The 20056-nt window shown below is 40.9% G+C and overlaps 1 protein-coding gene across 10 annotated transcripts in view; it reads right to left on the bottom strand.

The window, feature by feature from the left end:
• THSD7B (thrombospondin type 1 domain containing 7B) overlaps window positions 1-20056 on the bottom strand; it is a 603973-nt gene that overhangs the window by 171628 nt on the left and 412289 nt on the right. The gene's annotated exons all lie outside the window — the stretch shown is intronic.

Raw genomic sequence — 20056 nt, 5'->3', positions numbered from 1 at the left:
ATGTGCGATGGTGATGATGGTTTTGAATGTTGGGTTTTAGAGCCTGGCTATACATTCAGAGCTGGCACACCAATGAGGCGGGGTGAAACACCTGCCTCAGGTGGGAGTAGTGCAAGTGGTGGCCAGTGATGTGAAAAGTAGCCAGGTTCCGATTCTGAAGGTGACTTCCTGACAGCTGAGGCTGCAGGCAAGCTTGGAGGCATTTTTCAGAACATCAGGCTGAGAGAGAAGCAGCCATGGCTGGATGATGGGCTTTTATCTCCAACCAGCTTGCTCAGCTAATTTCCCCTAGCAACTGAGAAGCAAGGGAAATTAGCTGAGCAAAAGAACAAGAGATAAAAACTCATGTCAACAGTGCTTCTTCCTTTCTTCTAGGATGACGTCAAAACAAATGCCTTCAAGCTTTTCTCAGGTGTCAACCAGAGAGCATCATCAGAATTTTCAGCAAGCAATGCCTGGTACCTTTTTATTTATTTAATGTAAGATTGTGTGGATTGCCAGAATAAGGCTTGGAAATCTCTGGTCACTGATGGGAAATGATGTTTAGAGGTAGAAGTGTGGAGACAACTGGAACAGTGGTGAAAGAAGGTGCACCATCCCCCAGAAGTCCCATATCTCCTCTACCACTTAATAAACCCTCTGCACAATCTAACTCCAACTCCCATCAGATCCGGTCAGTGTGACCATTGGGTTAGGGGTGATGGAAGCTGTAGTCTAGCAACATAAGGAGACTTACAGGTTCCCCATCTCTGTCCTATGTCTGCTATACAATCACAAACAAATGTCAGTGGATGCAGGCGTCAAAGAAGCTACAGAGTGCCGAATAATGTGCTGGATGGATGGGGATATTACTTCAGACACACATAACCCCAAACCATGGTTTGATGCTTTGTAGACATGCTCTGAGATTGCATGCTGCCTTCCACATCTGTGCACTCTGATCCTCTCCCTCGCCTCTGCCTTGGTGGCAACCTATGGTTTGCTTAACATCTGCCGTGGCCCTATGGTTGGCCACTAACCTGAAAGTAAAGCAGTGAATAAGAGACAAAATAGAAGGTGAAGGGGAGAGGGGACTATGTAAGCACAAGGCTCATTCCAGTAGTGATGAACTTGTGTTATGACTAAACTAACTCAATCTGTCCCCTATTATCTCCCAGAAATTAAAATGTGCTTTAGCTGGAGCAACTTCTCTTACTGTAAATGGCTGGAACACTGAGAGGTTGGAGCCACTGCTGCCAAGTGACCTAGTCATTATTGTACTTGGATCTCTACCACCTTCTCCCTTTTTTGTTGTTGTTGCTGTCAATCAAAGCTGTCATTTGATTTATGATTGGCATTTATCTTTCCAGGATGCTTATCTGGTAGGTTCTGGGGTTAACATGCCACCCGTTTCAGAGTATCAATTGCAACAATAAATCTAACACCCAAACAGCTGGTAAAAATAGACTACAGTTCACAAGAAAGAATCTAACAATTCAACAATAATTCAACACTTGTAGCCCAACTGCCAATCCTTAGCAAGAATCTGATAAAAAGGATAGGAGGAAATGCATGGATATTGAGGGGAATGGTGGAGAAAAGATCTACAAAACTATCACAGTGGAGAAATTTGTTCTAACAAAAGAGTAGAGAAAAATGAAATCTGAACACTACATGAATGGCTCAATTTATACAGCAATTTCTCACATGTGTATGCTATATTACAAATGTTTTGTGCAGCCATTTAGAGACTGCCTAAAAATAAATTTTGAAAGGGAGCTGCTAATCTTATCTCCTCGCTTAAATCAATTAAACAAAGGAGCTATCTAGTTTCAGATAATCAGACATCTTCAGACAGACAGAATGAAAAGAAAACATGAAAATAATAGGATTTTAAATTACCTACTATTGTCTTTCTTAAGCTCCAGCTCTGCATGAAAGGTTTAAATGATGCTGAGTTTTAAGCATGAAATTGCATTTTGTTTTAAGATAAAATTATAACTTATGCTTAAAATTGCAATTACGTTTGAAAATTGTTTTACATCACCACACCATCTCCTTCATGCTCAATTAGGATACTAAAATAGATCTCGTAACCTTTGTGACTTAGGCTGCGTCTGACAAAGCGGGAGCAAGCCCACAAAAGGATATGCAATCTTCAGCATACTTGAGTTTTCCTTAACTCAACGGATATATTCCCAAGTGAATTTGCTTATGATTTCAGCCTTTAGGGTTACTTCTTCTTCTAAATTATATAGGATTATTTTATTTTTGTTGTGACAGATACAGATAGTTATCTTTCCCAAATATCATCTATAGGACAACCTGACATACCTGCTGTAAGTAAGGACACATAGGTCACTCACATAAAGATTTGTAAAGGGTAAGTTTATATGATGCTCTGTTTCCTTAACCTATTATATATATTCCCAGGTAAATTTACATAAACTGTTTCATTGGCAAGCAGCTTTTGTTAGCACTCTTCTCCCAGTCTCCCTTGGGCTCTGAATCCACCCTCCAGGGATCAAGTGGTAGTGATGGCTTTAAACAGCTTAGGCAAATTCATATAAGACATCTATCAATGGCTACTAGCCACAATAGCTAAATTCTCCCACTGCCAGAGACAGCATTCCTCTGAACACCAGTTTCTGAGAGTCACAGGTCAATGATGCACCCAGGATCTCCTGGTGGGCTTGCCATCGAATTGACCACTGTGAGATCAGGATGCTGGACTAATGGGGCCTTTGGCCTAATACACCTGTCTTCCCAACACCAAGTGCCGGTGCTGGTTCCTCTCGGGAACTGGCAGTAACACTTGGCATTGGGAAGACAGCTGAATTGCACCACCCTGCCTGCACTGCTTTGCTGCCCACTACCACTGTAGCCTGGAACTGGTTGTGTGTGGACTGCAACTGATTTAGTGCTGAACGAGACACAGTTGTGGGCAGCCTGAGGAAGGTCCACCAGCTTTGGTGTCTGCCCATGAAAGCAAGCCTAGGGAAAGAGACTAGGGTGATGCCAAAAGGTTCTAGGAACTCTCTTCGTAGTGAGATTTCGGGTGTGATCTGTGAGTTTATTTGAGAGAGCTCTCAGTGAGAGATGAAGTTAAGAGGTGTTGAATGAGGTGGTATGTCAGAAGGAGAAAAATTTGAGATCAGTACATATGTATTAGTAATTTACATAAAAAAATGTTTATTGTGCTTTTGTAGCATTTGCTGTTTCTGTTTTCTTTACACTGTTTAAATTGATATTTTATATATATTAAGCAGTGCAGAAATTGTCTAAATAAATTAATAACAGCAAATATGGTTATCTAGATAGTTTAACGATTGCAGGTGTATTTTTGTTTGTCAATAGCATCAAAGAAAATAACTGTGAACAGTACAAGGCTTTTATGCTTGAATTAGACAGTGTAATGCTGTTTAAACTTTGGTATAGCTGTAGTAATTTAAAGAGTAGCTGGGAAAACAGTCACTGTGTAATATTAGACCAGTGCCTCCTTCAGAGGGAGTGTAACCCCATCAAGAGCATGCAACCTCCTATGCGTCCAGTCACAATCTCCCTGCAACCCTACATTGATATTTGGATGGGAATCCCCCAACTATTCTTAACTAAGTATCAAAAAATATGCGGAGCATGCTGTCATCCAGTTGTTCTTGTTTCCATTCAGATATCTAGGGAGACTGATGACATGTAGCAACCTGGAAACTAAGATATATCAAACATCAATAGATTTATATGCTTCTCCCTTTAAATTGGATACATGAAGTTTACCCGAAAATGCTTAAGTTATCATAGACAGCTGAAACCTCATAATAGTTTACATGCTTCCTCATGGTAATGTAAGGCACCAGCTGCCTGGAACTGAGACTTAAATTCTCAGATAGGGAGCAAGGATTAGTAGTGGTGCTTAAGGACATTCTCCCTCAGCAGGCAGAAAGGAACTTTGATGTCAGTGGAGTAGATGAATGTATCAGGTGATGCTCTCTTAATAGAGACCAGCATAGGAAGGAATGCTGAGCTGTGGAAGGTTCAGCTCCCATTTTCACACACTTGAATTAGCCTTGGCACTGTCAGCCAAGAATATGTATGAAGATGCCAGCTGATAGTATGCTTTATTAAAAGAATCTGTGAAGGTCTCACAGATCAGTGGTGGAAGAGTACATGCTTTGTAGCCATAAAATCTTATGGAAATCCCTGACATTTCTAGTTAAAATGATATCAGATGGCAGGGCTGGGGAATCCTTCTACTTTAGACCTTTGAAAGCTCCTCCCGGTTAGGGCAGAGGTAGATTTGAGGAAGAAGGAATTGCTAATCCCATCATTGCCTCCTAACCTTAATGTGAACAAGAGTGGGTCCTTAGCTCTTCTTCCATTCAATTGTCCCTCCAAACTATTTCTTGACTGGTCCCCCTACCCTTCACTGCTTACAACACCCACCCACACACCCTGCCAGTTCCAAGACCAGAACATAAGGTCAACAGAAGAAAAGAAATTTTGGTGAGAATCAACAGGCAACGAAAGGGATCTGTGTCTCTTGCAAACACCTCTCTGCCCACATGTTACTATTAACTAGCTACCCATGTGTTTGGGAATTTCCCAGTGAGGAGAATATAGTAGTCAGTGCTGGGCAAGCTTCACCCAGTGATCTGACTCGGCAGCTTTATATATCCATAAATACTATTAGTTTAATCTAGGGTAGAGGGTTTTTGTGGATATATATATAGAAACTGCATAAGAAACTGGGGTGCCATTAATCTATTGTTGGATTCCAACCAACACCACCTCCAGCATAGTCAATGGTCACAAATGATGGGAGTTGTCATCCATCAACATGGAGAGCACAATGTTAGCTATTTCTGCTGTACACAGATAAAGGCTCAGTTCCTCTTTGTGCATGTGTGTGCAGCTGCTCCCTCCCGATTCTGTACCTGCACACACATAGCTGGAATAAAAAAATAATGGTAATAGCAACCAGCTGTTTGAAAAGGTGGCATGATTTAGTACTGCCACTTTCCACTCTCCCTGAACAACTGACTGGTACTATAGGTAATTATTTGGCCTTAGATAGGGGGTATCATGCCATTTATCTCCTTCATATCACTCGTAAGCATCAACCAAAGACATAATCAGAAAATAAACTGTGTGGAAATACAGATGTGGTGCAGTCTTAAGGTTTTTTTGTGCTGCATGCTTTACTTCATTGAATGAAGCAATAATTACTATTGACATTTACAGATATTACTATCTTCTGATCGGTACTAAGTAAACATGTGAATAACAGGATCTGTAATCTATTTGAAAGTGACAGAAGATCTATTTAATATTGAGTTATTTTTGAACTTTGAATGCTAAAGCTTTTGTAGATTGACTGAGTATCTTCATTCGCCTGGCTTGGAAACTTGGATGATTTTTTCCTGAATTGGCTTGGAAGCACTCTACTTTTAATAAATGCTAAAGTTGTTCTACATGTGAATTCTACTAAACATATCCACTTCAATGCCATAATGAACACAGTGTTAAGGTGACCTTTATCACCAATACTAAGCTTCCTGGGTCAAGCACTTTTCAGAGAATTTTCAGAGAACACTGCAAAAGGTTATGTCTGACTTCCTGATCTTTGTTAGTTTCATAATGATCATGCTTTCATCATTTCAAAACACGTTCAAGGAAAAAAGTAAGGGTGGGGAGGAAAAGAAAGGATTTTTGCTGTACTGAAGCAATGTTCTAAAGTGTTTGGCTTTGCAAGTGAGTACCTTCATATTAGGACTATAGGACTATATTTGGAGGCTAACATTTGCAGTGCAGTTTCAGTAGATCCTGTTTTCAATTAAAACAAACAAACAGCATTTTGTTGGTGGATAGGCTCTATGACCTCAGCTAGCCAATCAGGGTGCATGTCATGTAACTGCATCATGCAGGAAGACAAGCACACCGCTCTGTATGAATAGACTTCATGATGATGCCTAAGAGCGACTGCATACAACCTTTCAAGGAAAACAAGAGTATCACACAGAAAACAAAAAAAAGATATTTCCCTGTGAAGAAGAGTTATGTTATGCATTGAATGCATCAGGCATGATAAACAATAAATATTTGAGGTTCTCCTCACTTTGTTCATTGACCTTATGAGTCAATGTCTATACCAATGCCACACATCCCCAGTGGCAGCTGTGGCATGACTATCACTGCAAATATAACAGAAATCATATATCCTGCTGTGAAAAGGACTGGGTTAAAGTCTTTTATAGGAGCTATTCATATTTGTGTTGGACTGATGTGCTTGAACACATCAAGCCCAAGATTATGCACCTGACTTTACATTTACAGTGAGGGGGGGAAGTATTTGATCCCCTGCTAAATTTGCCCATTTGCCCTCTGACAAAGAAATGACCAGTCCATAATTTTAATGGTAGGTTTACTGTAGCTGTGAGAGACAGAATAACAAAAGGAAGGAGGAGGAGGAGGAGGAGGGGTTTGGATTTGATACCCCGCTTTATCACTACCCTAAGGAGTCTCAAAGCGGCTAACAATCTCCTTTCCCTACCTCCCCTACAAGAAACACTCTGTGAGGTGAGTGAGGCTGAGAGACTTCAAAGAAGTGTGACTAGCCCAAGGTCACCCAGCAGCTGCATGTGGAGGAGCGGAGACGCGAACCCGGTTCACCAGATTACGAGACTACCACTCTTAACCACTACACCAGAAACCCAGAAGACAAAAGTCAGAGACTGATGTGCATTATAACGAGTGAAATAAGTATTTGATCCCTTTGCAAAATATGACTTAGTACTTGGTGGCAAAACCCTTGTTGGCAATTACAGAGGTCAGACATTTCTTGTAGGTAGCCACCAGGTTTGGACACATCTCAGGAGATATTTTGTCCCTCTCCTCTTTGCAGATCCTTTCCAAGTCAGTAAGATTTCAAGGCTGATGTGTAGCTACTCAAACCTTCAGCTCCACAGATTTTCAATGGGATTAAGGTCGGGGACTGGCTAGGCCACTCCAGGACCTTAATGTGCTTCTTCTTGAGCCACTCCTTTGTTGCCTTGGCCATGTGTTTTGGGTCATTGTCATGCTGGAATACCCATCCTCGACCCATTTTCAATGCCCTGGCTGAGGGATGGAGGTGCTTACCCAAGATTTGATGATACTTGGTCCCGTCCATCGATGCGCCAAAGGTGTCCTGTTCACTTAGCAGAAAAACACCCCCAAAGCATAATATGTCCCCCCCCCTCCATGTTTGATGGTGGGGATGGTATTCTTGGGGTTGTCGACAGCATTCCTCCTCCAAACACGGTGAGTTGAGTTGATGCCAAAGAGCTTGATTTTGGTCTCATCTGACCACAACACTTTCACCCAGTTCTCCTCTGGGTCTTGAGCAAGAGGACCTTGCGGGCTCTGCAAGATCTCAGTCCTTCACAGCATAGTGTGTTACCAATTGTTTTCCTGTTGACTGTGGTCCCAGTTGCCCTGAGATCATTGACAAGTTTCCTCCGTGTAGTTCTGGGCTGCTTCATCACCATTCTCCTGATCATTGCAACTCCACGAGATGAGATCTTGCATGGAGCCCCAGACTGAGCGAGGCTGACAGTTATTTTGTGTTTCTTCCATTTGCTAATTATTGCACCAACTGTTGTCATCTTCTTCCAAGCTGCTTGTAGCCCAGTCCAGCCTTGTGGAGGTCTACAATCTTGTCCCTGACATCCCTGGACAGCTCTTTGGTCTTGACCATGGTAGCTACTTTGGAATCTGCTGGATTGATTGCTTCTGTTGACAGGTGTCTTTTGTACAGGTACTGTAACGAGCAGGGATTACAGGTAAGACCTCTCCCTTACAGCAGGTGCTTCTAATCTCAGCTCGTTACATACAGTGAAGATACCAGGTAGCCTGACATCTGGTTGGTTGATAGGGGGTCAAATCCTTATTTCACTCATTATAATGCACATCAACCTCTGACTTTTGTCTTCTGGGTTTCTGGGGATTTTCCTGTTATTCTGTCTCTCACAGCTACAATAAACCTACCATTAAAATTATGGACTGGTCATTTCTTCGTCAGAGGGCAAACAGGCAAATTAAGCAGGGGATCAAATACATTTTCCCTTCACTGTAAATTACCTATTTCTAAGAGATCCCTATCTTATCTTCCAGTGTCACCCCCTCAGCCATGAGGCTTACTGGGTGACTTGGCCCCTCCTTTTGTCCCTTTCCTCACAGGAGGATGGTAAAACGGACAGGAAGAAAGAACCCTTAATGTGACTCCAAGCTCCTCAAAGGAAAGGTGGAACAAAGATGCGGTCTATAGAAATACATTTGTCCCATTCCATCACTTTTAGTCGCATGCATGTTAAAAGAGATTGATCTGCTGCTGAAGGGGAGGGGTGAGAGAGACTAGCAAGATCCTTCATGTATTCAAGGCAGTAATATGTGTACACCAGTAAGAAAAAGATGATGATGCTAATAATTAAAAAGACTGAAAGAACTGACCATATATGTCTTAGAAAAGCTGGATCCTCTAAATCTGATCAGCAGCTTCGAGTCCTAGCAGCAACAACCATTTGACCTAGGAATAAAGCCTTCATACTGCTGATGATAACAGACTCAGAAGGTAAGGGATTAATTTTATGTCATGGTGATATTAAGAATGTCAATTATAAACCATCATTCAGTTGTGAGCCATATATTTAATATATTCCTACTGTTGTTAAAAAATTCATGAGCTCATTTCGATCTAAGCTAGGAAGCCACTGGTTCCAATAAATGCAAAGCACCTGTAGAAAGGTTACCACATATACTATATCAACAATCTATTAGGGAAAGGAATTTTATTATTTTTTTTAACAGCACATTTTAAGGGAATTGTTTTGTTGTCGTGTTATGTCTTTTGTGTTTTTATACTGTAAACTGTCCTGTGATATATGTGTGTGTGTGTATGTAAAGAATAATAATAATAGTAATAATAATAATTTTGCTCCATCTTTAAAAAATGTCAAAATATGGATTTTTCACTTCTAACAGCAAAATGTATGACTTATGTAAACTTCTGATTACAAGAACCCAGCTGGTGTCAATGACAATTTGCAACACAGAGAACACACCTGTCTATCTGTGTGAGAACTATAGTCCCCAAAGAATAAAGGTACAAGACAAAAGAAAACAAAGTCATACAGTTAAACAGCTAAATACATCACAATTAGTATCTGACTGCTAAGGGTCCCCAGCCATCCTGTGATATAAAGCCTCTCTTTCTACTACTGGCAGATCACAGCATCAGACCTTAACAGGATATCACCTTGTTGACTGTGCTTTCCTTCACTTTGTGTTAGAATTGCAACAGGATGCTGAGTGACTGGTCTCTGCAGAACATAAGGCTAACAGCATCCTGAAATTCTTTTCTTTCAGACAGTAAAAAGTCTTAACCTCTGACTAAAGCAGTTTATGAGATTTATTGGCTGCAAAAATCACATCACAGAATGGGGGAGAGAGAGAGAGAGAGAGAGAGAGAGAGAGAAAGAAAGAAAGAAAGAAAGAAAGAAAGAAAGAAAGAAAGAAAACAATCCAGAGTCAGGTTAAGGCATGGGCATTCTATATGGATTCTTGTTGTCTCGCTGCTTGTAGCTGCCTAATAGTTACATTAAAATTTCAGGTTTAGGTGCTTGTTTTTAGAATTGGGGGGGGGGGCTGTCTCTCACATAAGAAGCTAGGATGCTGCCTTGTACTATCTAGCTTAGTAGTGTCCATCCAGCTCTGTATATCCTACTACACTGACTGATAGGGACTCTCCAGGATTTCGGACAGCAGTTTTCTATGATATGCAAAGGATTGGACTTGGCCCCTTGTGTTCTAAGTGCACTATGGCCTTCCCTATTACACAGATGTGACAAAAGCTTACAGATCAGCCAAGCAGTCTCTAACTGAATCCAAACGCCTTTAAAAACTAGCTTCAAAAGGTAAAGAAAAGAATGACATAGCCAAAAGTGTCTGAGTTCTCCAAGGTTTAGTTTTAGGCTTTCAGTGGCATTCCCCCTTCCGCAGGGGTGGGGGGAACTATTAGAGAATGTTCTGCCCTCAGAGAGTGATGAATCCAATTGGTTTTGAGATGGTTCGGGGAGATTTTCTGGCTGATATATGGCCGGGGGCCCCCTGGTTGATCTGTGGAATACATGGATGACCAGGGCCACCGATGCAATCACCCCTGAGTGCCCTCTTGCACTTGATAACAGAGCTCTCAACTGGCTGGGAGGTATGGAGGGGGTGGCCACAAGAGAACGGACCTTTCTGGTGGTAGCTCCCTGTCTGTCGAATGCTCTTTGTGGGGATTTTAGGTGTCAAGCTAAGACGTTTCTTTTTTGCCCAGGCAACTGGTTAGTTAATGTTGCTTCCCATGGTGGTGCTCATCTTTTAGTGGGCTGGATAGGACTTGCTCTGGATGAGCACTTTATGTATTTTGGATCCCCACTGCTTTCTCTTTTCCTCATTTTAAATTGTTTTCATATGTTGTGTTTTCATTTTTGGCAAGCCACTCAGGAATCCTTTACTGTCAAAAGCAACTGTAAAATATTTCTAATAGTAATAATAATGTATACATAGAGACAAAAATGTTTCACTGAATTCTACCCCAGTAGAGTAATGTTAGAAATGGTCTATCCTACTCCAGATTTATTATAGCCTCTCTCAAGGGCCAGATTCAGTAATCCATTTCCTGAAGCAGCACAGCAAACACAGATGTTCCTCTATGGACTTAAAGTATGTCATATGTGTTTTTCATGCAGTGACTCGGTTTCTGCAATTCTTTCCTCTTCCATTGTCAGTGAGTTCAGGGAGAGGAAGCATTGTACAAACAGAAGTCCTTGCACAGCTTCCACTGACAGGACTCATTAGTGAATCTTGCCCATCATTTTTAACCTGTTCTAAATGGGACAGAAAACTAGGAAGTAACTTCAGCAGTTGATCAATGTGCTGTAATCTTTTAAATAAAACAAAAACAAAAAGCTAGCATGAAGCCTAAAAAAAAGGATTAAACTGCAACATTTTTTGTTTGTTTTTGGCTGAGTATGCTTTCTGAATCCATAAGCCTGTCTGAAAACTCCCAACTCTGCCTTTAAACTATTTCTTTTCTTCTCATAATGCCAGTATTTTAATCAGATCAAAGTGAGTCTCTGTTAAAAGGATAATAATGGTTCATTTTTCACACAGCAAGAAACTGGTTTTCATAAATGTTCATTCCTCTTAATACATACCAGTGAGTATCACAGCAGAGGCTCTCTTTGTTGACCTTAAATATAATCACAGCAAAATTTAGGCATTCTGCTTCTTTTATGTAAGCTATTACTGCAATGGGAAGACATTCATAAGCTTGAACTTGTACTTGGCAAAGAGTCATACTCTTACCATCCTTTATTACTAGCTAAGGCACTCATTTGCATTGGCTTCTATGGCTTGTATGAATCTGAAAGAACGTCAAACAAAGAGGCTACAGCGAGGCGTCTCCTTTCTTGCCCTCAATAAACCTACATAGTAATGATGCCATGACAAGGACAGAGCAGAAGTGACAGCACAGACTGCTGTTTAGAGCTGAGAAGCAGAATTGGAATGGGGACCATGGTCTGGCTCTAAGGCACCAGATACGGGAAACTATTTTTGGATCCCACAAGTAACAAAATTGCACAATGGCTCATACATTCAAGTGGTTAATAGTTCAGCTATTGTAGTAGAAGTCTCATTATTATAACACAGCAGATGTTCTCTCACCCTCTCCCCACTCTCTCAAGCACCCCAAGCACTTCTGCTCTGAAAGTTTTGGTAGAGCTAGAAATTGTTCCATTCCATTTCATCCTAATCCTAAAATGAATTGTGGAATGCAGAATGGGTTCTACAGTAGACTATAAGGATTCTCAGAGAAAGAGACTCACAGCTGCTCTCAAATGTATTGACCACCTGTTCCCTATCCTGACATTTCTCCAAATGTTTTGAAGACTTCAGTTAGCCACAGCTAACATGGTCAGTAGTAAGGGATGATGGAAGTTTTTATTCAAATCATAAGGAGGGTGCCATGTTGGGAAAGGCTGGCCTAGACTGTTTGGTTTCAGAATGTCTTCAGAGCCTACTGTTGTTGGCCTGAGAGTTTCATGAGCAAAGGGGCGCTGGAAGTCTTCAGAAAGAGACATACATTAGTGAAAACTATTTTAGCATTCTCAACCACTTTTCTCAGTCTTGCAATTTTCTTCTAATTTATGCCACAGGACTTATTTTGTCTGATTAGTCATTTAGATTTTTATTGAAGCTGTTTATTATCCCCAAGTAATCTTCTTTGTTCTTAATTTTATTTCTTGCTAGGTAGCACAATATCAAAAAAGCAAATTAGCAAAGGACTGTGAGGGAATTGCAACAAAGCAAAATGCTGACTACAAGGGGCATTGATAGATAAGGCTCTCATTTTTTTAATAAAAAAATCATCACATATAATCAGCTTATGGACACTGTCATTATCTGATTCACTCTAAGGAAACAGTGGGATGGATAAATTATTATTTTCCCCCAAACAATATGTAAGTGTGCAATGAATTGATTGGAATATTTCATGCCTGCTGTATAGTATAATTTTTTTTCTAATCTTAAGAAATACGGCAAAACAAAATTCAGATAAACAGTGGTGTGATTTGTAGCATTACCAATTTATCTATGATCCTATTTAGTCTTTGCACAGCGTAACCTAGTACTTTCAAGAGAGGAAAATATTTGTGCTTTGATGACATAATTAACTATGGTTTTATTGTTATGGGAACCTACCAGAGCCATGCATTGATGTGCTGCTTCCTCCCTCCCCTCCTCTGATGAGGATCTGAAACTTTGACTTCTGACTTGACTTAACCACTGTTGAACATTACCTTTGAACCACAGACTATGGTTATTGTTAAATATAGTTTGTTGAAACAAGGGAGCTTCATAATCCATGGTTTGAAGATTATTTGTTTCAAACAAACCATAGTTAAGATTAAGATGAAAACTGTCTTAAAAAACAAACAACCTAGAAACAATTAGAAATAATCACATCAATATGCAAATAGAAAAATTAATCTGTTTTATATTATATAAAACAATACAAATAAACTTACCTAATTTAATTAATTTAATAGATTAAACTAAGCTAAAGAAAGTGGGAAGTTACTATGTATTTTGTGCTTTCATCTTGAATTTTTATGTTGTGAACCACCCTGAGATCTGTGCATGGTGGAATGATAATAATGATAAATAAACAAGAGAGAATAATATAAAATGAAAAGTAGAACGGCTGTATAAGAAACATCACCATGTTCAAGGCAATGCACCTGCATCCCAAAGGTTTGGATCCAAGACTCAAGTCTTCAAATATCCAAGAACATCATCCCATCTCTCATTTGGGATGGGATTCTCCCTGGCTTTTACCCAGAGATGGCTTATGTGCACCATTACCCTTAGCTCTTACCCCACATGGAAGCCAATAACTTTCTGCCTATGCTATCTCACCAAGCAGCATACATTCATCCAGGCTGTGGACCTTCAACAAGGTCTTAGGAGATTAACACCCTTGCCCTTTTGGTGACCCACAAAAAGTTTATCTTCCTTTGGTCTTTCCCCTTCCTCGTTGGCTCACCATGCCAGCACAGTATATGCCTTTTAAGATGTTTCACTGAAGGGATGCTCCCCACCAAGCCACCCACTGTCTCTGCTGTTCAGCTGGAGCATATTGCAAGAAGCAGTCTCACCAAGCATCAAGAAGGTCCCTCAAAAATGAAAGCATTCCTGCCAGAGAAGGATAGGGGAGGCGATGCACAACTGAGCTTTCAGACCACCTGCATGTTTCCTAGCTTGCCACTAAACCACCAGTTCAACACACCCACAGAACAAGAAAGGCTCAAAAGTGAGTACAGTCTCATGTCAGCAAAATACCCCACAGAAATGGCTTGTTTCATTTGCTACTACAACAACTTATATGCCACATTGGTTCTGTTTCATGTGAAATTATTACTAATCCAGCAATGAGCATTTGAGAAAGAATTGACTATAAATCTAACTTAATATGCAAAGCTTTTACAACCACGGCTACTTTTCATTTTATCCCTGTGGTAACATATATAGTTTCAATGATAACACAACAACAACAGGAGAATTCTATTAAAGGCCTATCTAGCCAAATACAATTAGATCAATCTTACTTAAATAATATAGCTAATGTGTAAATTTCTCTTCTCTGCTGAGTATTCTCCTAAATTAGGTTAATCAGGTCCAATTCACTGGATATCTGTAGGCAGATGGCACATCATTCATTCTCTCTCAATCAATTGCTTCAGTTCTGTTTCAGTGGATCATTCTTCCAAAGACAATCCACTAGCAAAACTTACACAATGTCTTTAAGGAAAGGTACATCAGTCTTCGAAGCAAAATTAAAACCTCAATATGTATCTCTGAAACAATCCCTCACTACAGCTTGTGTACTAAAATGTATAACCACTTAATGCAGCTATAATAGGATTCAAAGTTTCATTTGACCTGGCAGAGCCAGAGTGCTTTAGAAGAATGCAAGAAAATGCAAAACCACTGCAAATTAAACCACACAGTTGACAATGAATTCTGGAATCAGAAAGTTAAATAACGCTCTGCTATTATTTCCTGACAGAGAAACCATAAGACACAAATGAAGTGCAGGTTAGATAAGCAGACACATCTGGCACTCAGGCAAATATTAGTTCAAGCTTTTGTGGCTTTACCAACATTATCCACTTAAGAGAGTAGCTTTTTAATGTAGCTTGGTATGCATTACTAAAGGAGATTTATTGAGTGATTTTATTTGATAATTTTGAACTAGTACTTTTTATGCTATTGTTAGCCACCATGAACATTCTTGTGAGTGGGATGCAGGGCAGAAAGATACAAACACTATAAATCAATGATACTTCCCTTCAAAATACCTGCAAGCAACAGTCTAGAAAGAGGGCAGGTACCCATTTCTCCCATGGGTGGCAGAATAAAAAGAACCAGTCCTTTATTTTAAAGGACCAGCAAATACATGTATCATTCGTATTTCAAATGCTCATGCACATGTGCAAATTGATAATCAAAGATTAATTACCACCAAGAGAGCTTCCATAGCTACTTTGGTCAGCTCACACACATTTTTCAATTCTTCATACATTTGGCTGTCAATTACAAAACGTTTAGCGATCAGGTGATAAACATGTATGCATTTACCAGCCCTTATTCTCTGCAATTCACAAATGGCTAACCTGCAGCCATCCATATATTGCTGGACTCCAACTCACACCACACCCAGATAGCATGGCCTTAGCAAGAATGATGGGAGTTGCAGTCCTGCACATCTGGAGGACCGCAGGTTCCCCCACCTCTGTTCTAATGTATAAGGAAACCCTCCAGCTCCTTTGAAAAGAATTGCCACTTCCTGATACTAGCAAGTCCTGCTTCGTAATTCCTAGGGGCCTCCTTTTGGAATGTTTTCAGAATCTCAGAACAGGGACAAGGACTCATTTTAGCTGGGATCAGGACACCCTCCTAGTTAGCCATATGCCTAGCTGTTCTGGCTAGCCGTAAAGTCTGTAAGCACAGAGGGAGAGAGAGGGAGGGAGAGGCAAGCAGAGCACCCATAATTGTCCCCCTTTTTTTTAACACTGTTGCTCAAGAAGCATTACATTCACCATGGGATAAGATACTTGGATACAGTCCAGCTAATTTGTTGGGCATATCTTTACTTTATTGGAACTCCTTTATTGGAATTCCTGCATTGCAGGGGGTTGGACTAGATGGCCCTTGGGGTTCCTTCAACTCTAAGATTCTTGACATAGTCTGTAGTATGTGCTCATAGGCATTTGATGGAAATATGTGACATTTGACGCAACAAAACTGAACAAGGACTCACTGCAGAATACTGTGGCGTGCTCCACACCAGTAGCAAAGATATCAGCCAAGGGCTGTGTCTACCTGGAAGATTTACAGCTGCCTGGGCTAATTATCTTTACATTGCTCTGAAAGAGAGGGAAAGATTATGTTCTCACTCTCTTACATCCACTGTGCACTGAGATTAGTCAGAGGACTAGTAGAGCCAAGATTACAGTTGCACAATTAGGATGATAAAATTCTGTAATCTTCATCTGCCCTGCTGGTCTCAGCAGGAGCAAGCTGTGTGTGGACTGCCAGGAATGGTCAGAATAATTGCTGGTTTTTAAGCATGTCAGCATCTAAGATAAGTAAAATCTGAAGAAAGGTCTATCAATTCTAGTAAATTTACTTTTTTAAAAAAGGGGAAAAAAACTTTTCAAGGAGTACCCCAGACTTACATAATAGTTAGCCATGCTGCTGTTTTTAATGAGTCAGTTGAGCTGAACATGTCCCGAGAAATCTTTCCAAATTTAAACAGGACACACTTAGAAAACAAATGTCCAGCTGCAAAGGAAATGCCAAATTGAATTCAATAGGTCCTTACCCACAACACTTGGTGCAAAGGAAGAATGGTTTCAATCACAAACTTCTTACTTCCACCATACATTCCTAGCTTTTTGTATCCATTATGCAAAAGAACTATAACATCTTTCTCCCCTCAATGACAGAACTAAGGGAGAAACTGGCAGCATCTTTCACAATTTGTAATGTCAATTAAAATACAGACTCAGCAGTGAAACTACTTGTTTGAGGAAAGGGATATCAGGCAAATGTTGACTACTCAGTCTGCCTTAATAAAGTTTGACTATTCCACAACAGAATATTATGATGAGATAGAGCTTGGCTTTCTAAGTGTTTCAGCTCTGAAGAAACTAATTATCACAAGGTGTACAGACCACTATAAAAGTGGGGTCATGCAAAGAGCTGTGTCCAGTGGTTGTGTAAGTGGAACACGGCTTGTACAACCAATATTTTTCCTTCATTTCCAGTTCCTACACCCACTGAAAATCTTCTACATGTGGTTGGGGGGGCACTAATGAAGAATGTGGATCATGCTGCATGGGGCTGCAGTTGAAGAGGGCAGAAAGATTTTACAAGGACTGGAGTAAGGAGATCATTTTCAGGGGATGCAAAGGATTAAGAAAAAGATCAGTTGTGTGTCCTGCCTTCCAAAGGAGGCTGATGGGGGAATACACATTGCTAGATTTGGGGAAATGTTTACATTTCAGCAGAGCTCCCAGGGATCTGAACACTCATCCCCAACACCACTTTCTGGACACGGCCCAGGAGGAAGGAGCAGAACCACTGTATAACAGTGCCCCCAGCTCCCAGCCCCTCTAGACGGTCCAGAAGGATGTCATGGTCGATGGTATGGAAGGCCACTGACAGATGCAGCAGAACTAGGAAACAGCTCTCACCTTTGTCCCTAGCCCGCTAGAGATCATTGACCAGCACGGCCAAGTCAGTTTCAGTCCCATGATGAGGCCTAATCATGTTCTATCATGCTATTGCTATTTATCGCTTGTAAGCTGCTTTGGGATTCATTTGAATGAAAAGCACCATGGATAGATAAATCAAATCAAACTTAATTACAATCATGTCTAAGTGGTTCCTCCTGCTCTGTCCCTGACCTTTTCCATGCTGCACAGAGAATGTCTGCCTAGGGATCCTGCATTCTGGTTGCATTTGCCTGAACCCAAGAATGCTCTGTATGCTTTATCAGGGTCCCTGACTGTGGGAAGAGTTCAGCGATACTTTGAACAACTTGGGGAGGGAGGTTACGCAGTAACTGAGCCCACTTGATAATTAACCTCATTTGTTTCTTCTCAGCAGCATTTCTGCTGTGGTATTAACTCCATGTCGTTAACGGCGCTCCTTTATTTCAAATATTTGGCAGTTTCTAAAATTATGACACTATTCTATATGTTTAAAGACTGAAGGATAATCTATAATACAATCCTGTGATGAGACTACATTGACCTCATCAGAAAATATGATGCTTTTGGATGCATTTCAACCTGCCAGTAGGAAAACACCACCCACTGTTTGTTTGCACATTTCATATAAAAATGTATGCTTACTAATTATTAACAAGCTGTAAACTGAACACATTCCAGACTTGAAATGTTGCTAAGTAAACACCATATTACTCAACACAATGTTTTCATTTGCATATCATCAGAATCATGTAGCATAAATCAGCTGTTGCAAGGCAACAACATATTCCTCGACTACACTTTTTGAAAAGCTGTAGTAAGGGGGGCGGGAAGAGACACAGAGTTCAAAGTTTTCAGAAATGCAAATTCCGTAATTCATATTAAATAGTACTGTTTATTTAAAAGATTTCTACTATACCATTCCACCAACAGGATAACATGAGCAATGGATATAATAGCCCAAGGATGGTTTTTTGCACAAGGAATGCGGTGCATGCTCATTCACTGTCTCCTCCACTTGCATGGCTGGATTAATATCAAACCACAGTTTGCCATAACTATAGTTTGAGCTCTCATTATAAACCAGGATTGCAAACAATGCCTTGCTGGCATTCCATTCAAGAATGTTCCCCACCTACAGCTTAGTAATTGTGAAACACCCCTTAGGAGCAGAGTACGGTAGTTCCTTTAGTTGTTTTACTTTGCTTGCTGTTTTTTGTAGCTATGTCCAAGCCGGAATGAGAAGTCTATCTTTGGTTCTAATATAGGGCTGTATTTAAATTTGCTTGTCTGACTGAATGATCTCTCTCCTTGTGCATGGTTCTAGCAACTCGTCTAACCCTCTCTGGAGCAGATGTGAGGAAAGTGCTGGGGAGAAGGGTTGGGGGTGGGGAGTCCTGTTGTGTAACTGGAACTCATTCTGCTTGTGCAACTACTTAGTTTAATATAGTGCAAAATTCCAAGCCCTGTTTGGCTGACTAGCTGTGAAATTATTGCAAGAGCATAGTTTCCAATCCTGGTATGTAGGGAACAATCAGTCCATAGTTTCCTTGGTTCAGAGTTTCCAGCAAGCCACAGTTTGACAAACCAGAAAGTACTGTATTAAGCTGGGCATGCAAGGTGAAGGAACGTGCCTGCTATTTGGTGTCAAGGAGCCTAGGTGTTGTGTAGTCATTTACTCTGATGAACAGGTATGTACTTTCGGGGGTGGGGACCTCTCCACTTTGTAGGACAGGAGCTTGGAACCTATGGCTCACCAGATGATGTTCCCATCATCCCTGATCATTGGCCATGCTGGTTGGGCCTAAAGGGACTTGGGAGTGCAAAAACATCTGGAGGGCCACAAGTTCCATCCCTGTTCAGTCAGGAAAACAATCGCCTTCTTTTGGTGCACCCTCAAGAGTCTCATTCTCAGACCTAACTATTGGTCATTTTCTGGACTGCAGAACTATGAGCTGACCACATAGCTTAAAGATGCTCATTTGACCTCCCAACCCGATGGAGAGGCACCAGGCTCTTTCTTCTAGGTTAATCCGACAATGCACTGCATCAAGTAACAACACAGGCTGTCTCCACCCTTGCCTCATCTCAACTCATACCAGCCCTGCTTCATTTCCCCCCACCTCATCTTTTCAAAATGATATCTAAACTATACACATGCCCATCTTTGGCCCTAAGTTTCTGTTTGCCTGATCAAGTATCTGATTTGCTAGCATGCATCCTGCCTCTGGTCCACAGGGCAAGTGCTCCGCCTGTGCTGAATTCAGACTCTGTGGCCACCTGTTGCAAGCTAGGCAACACTGTGGGGAATATGACACGGTTTCATAAGATTTTCCACAAGCCCTATTCAGACATTCAATGCAACATATGGAACACATAAATCATGTCAGGGATGCAGGGCCATATGCAGTTATTCCACACCTAATGTCTCTGACATGTGTCATCCCTACTTCTTCTTCCACTACCACATTTCTGGAAGGGGGATCTTAAATGCATTCTAAGGAACATGTTTAAGAGGTTCCCTGTAACAAGAGTTCTCGAATGCAGGGAGAATTCTAAGCACAATGATCCAGAGATAGGATCTCCATTCAGACCTTCTACTGAACGTGTGAGGAACGTTTGAAGCTGTAGTTGATGGAACCATGACATTGGGGGTAGAGCTAGTGTGCACTGCCTCCCTGCCCCCTTAACATGCTTTCAGGGTAGGATGCAGT

The sequence above is a fragment of the Podarcis gaigeae genome (assembly GCF_964106915.1).
Source record: "Podarcis gaigeae genome assembly, chromosome: 1".
Classification (NCBI taxonomy): domain Eukaryota; kingdom Metazoa; phylum Chordata; class Lepidosauria; order Squamata; family Lacertidae; genus Podarcis; species Podarcis gaigeae.
Note: the sequence above shows the minus strand (reverse complement) of the source record. Positions and strands in the feature narration are given on the sequence as shown.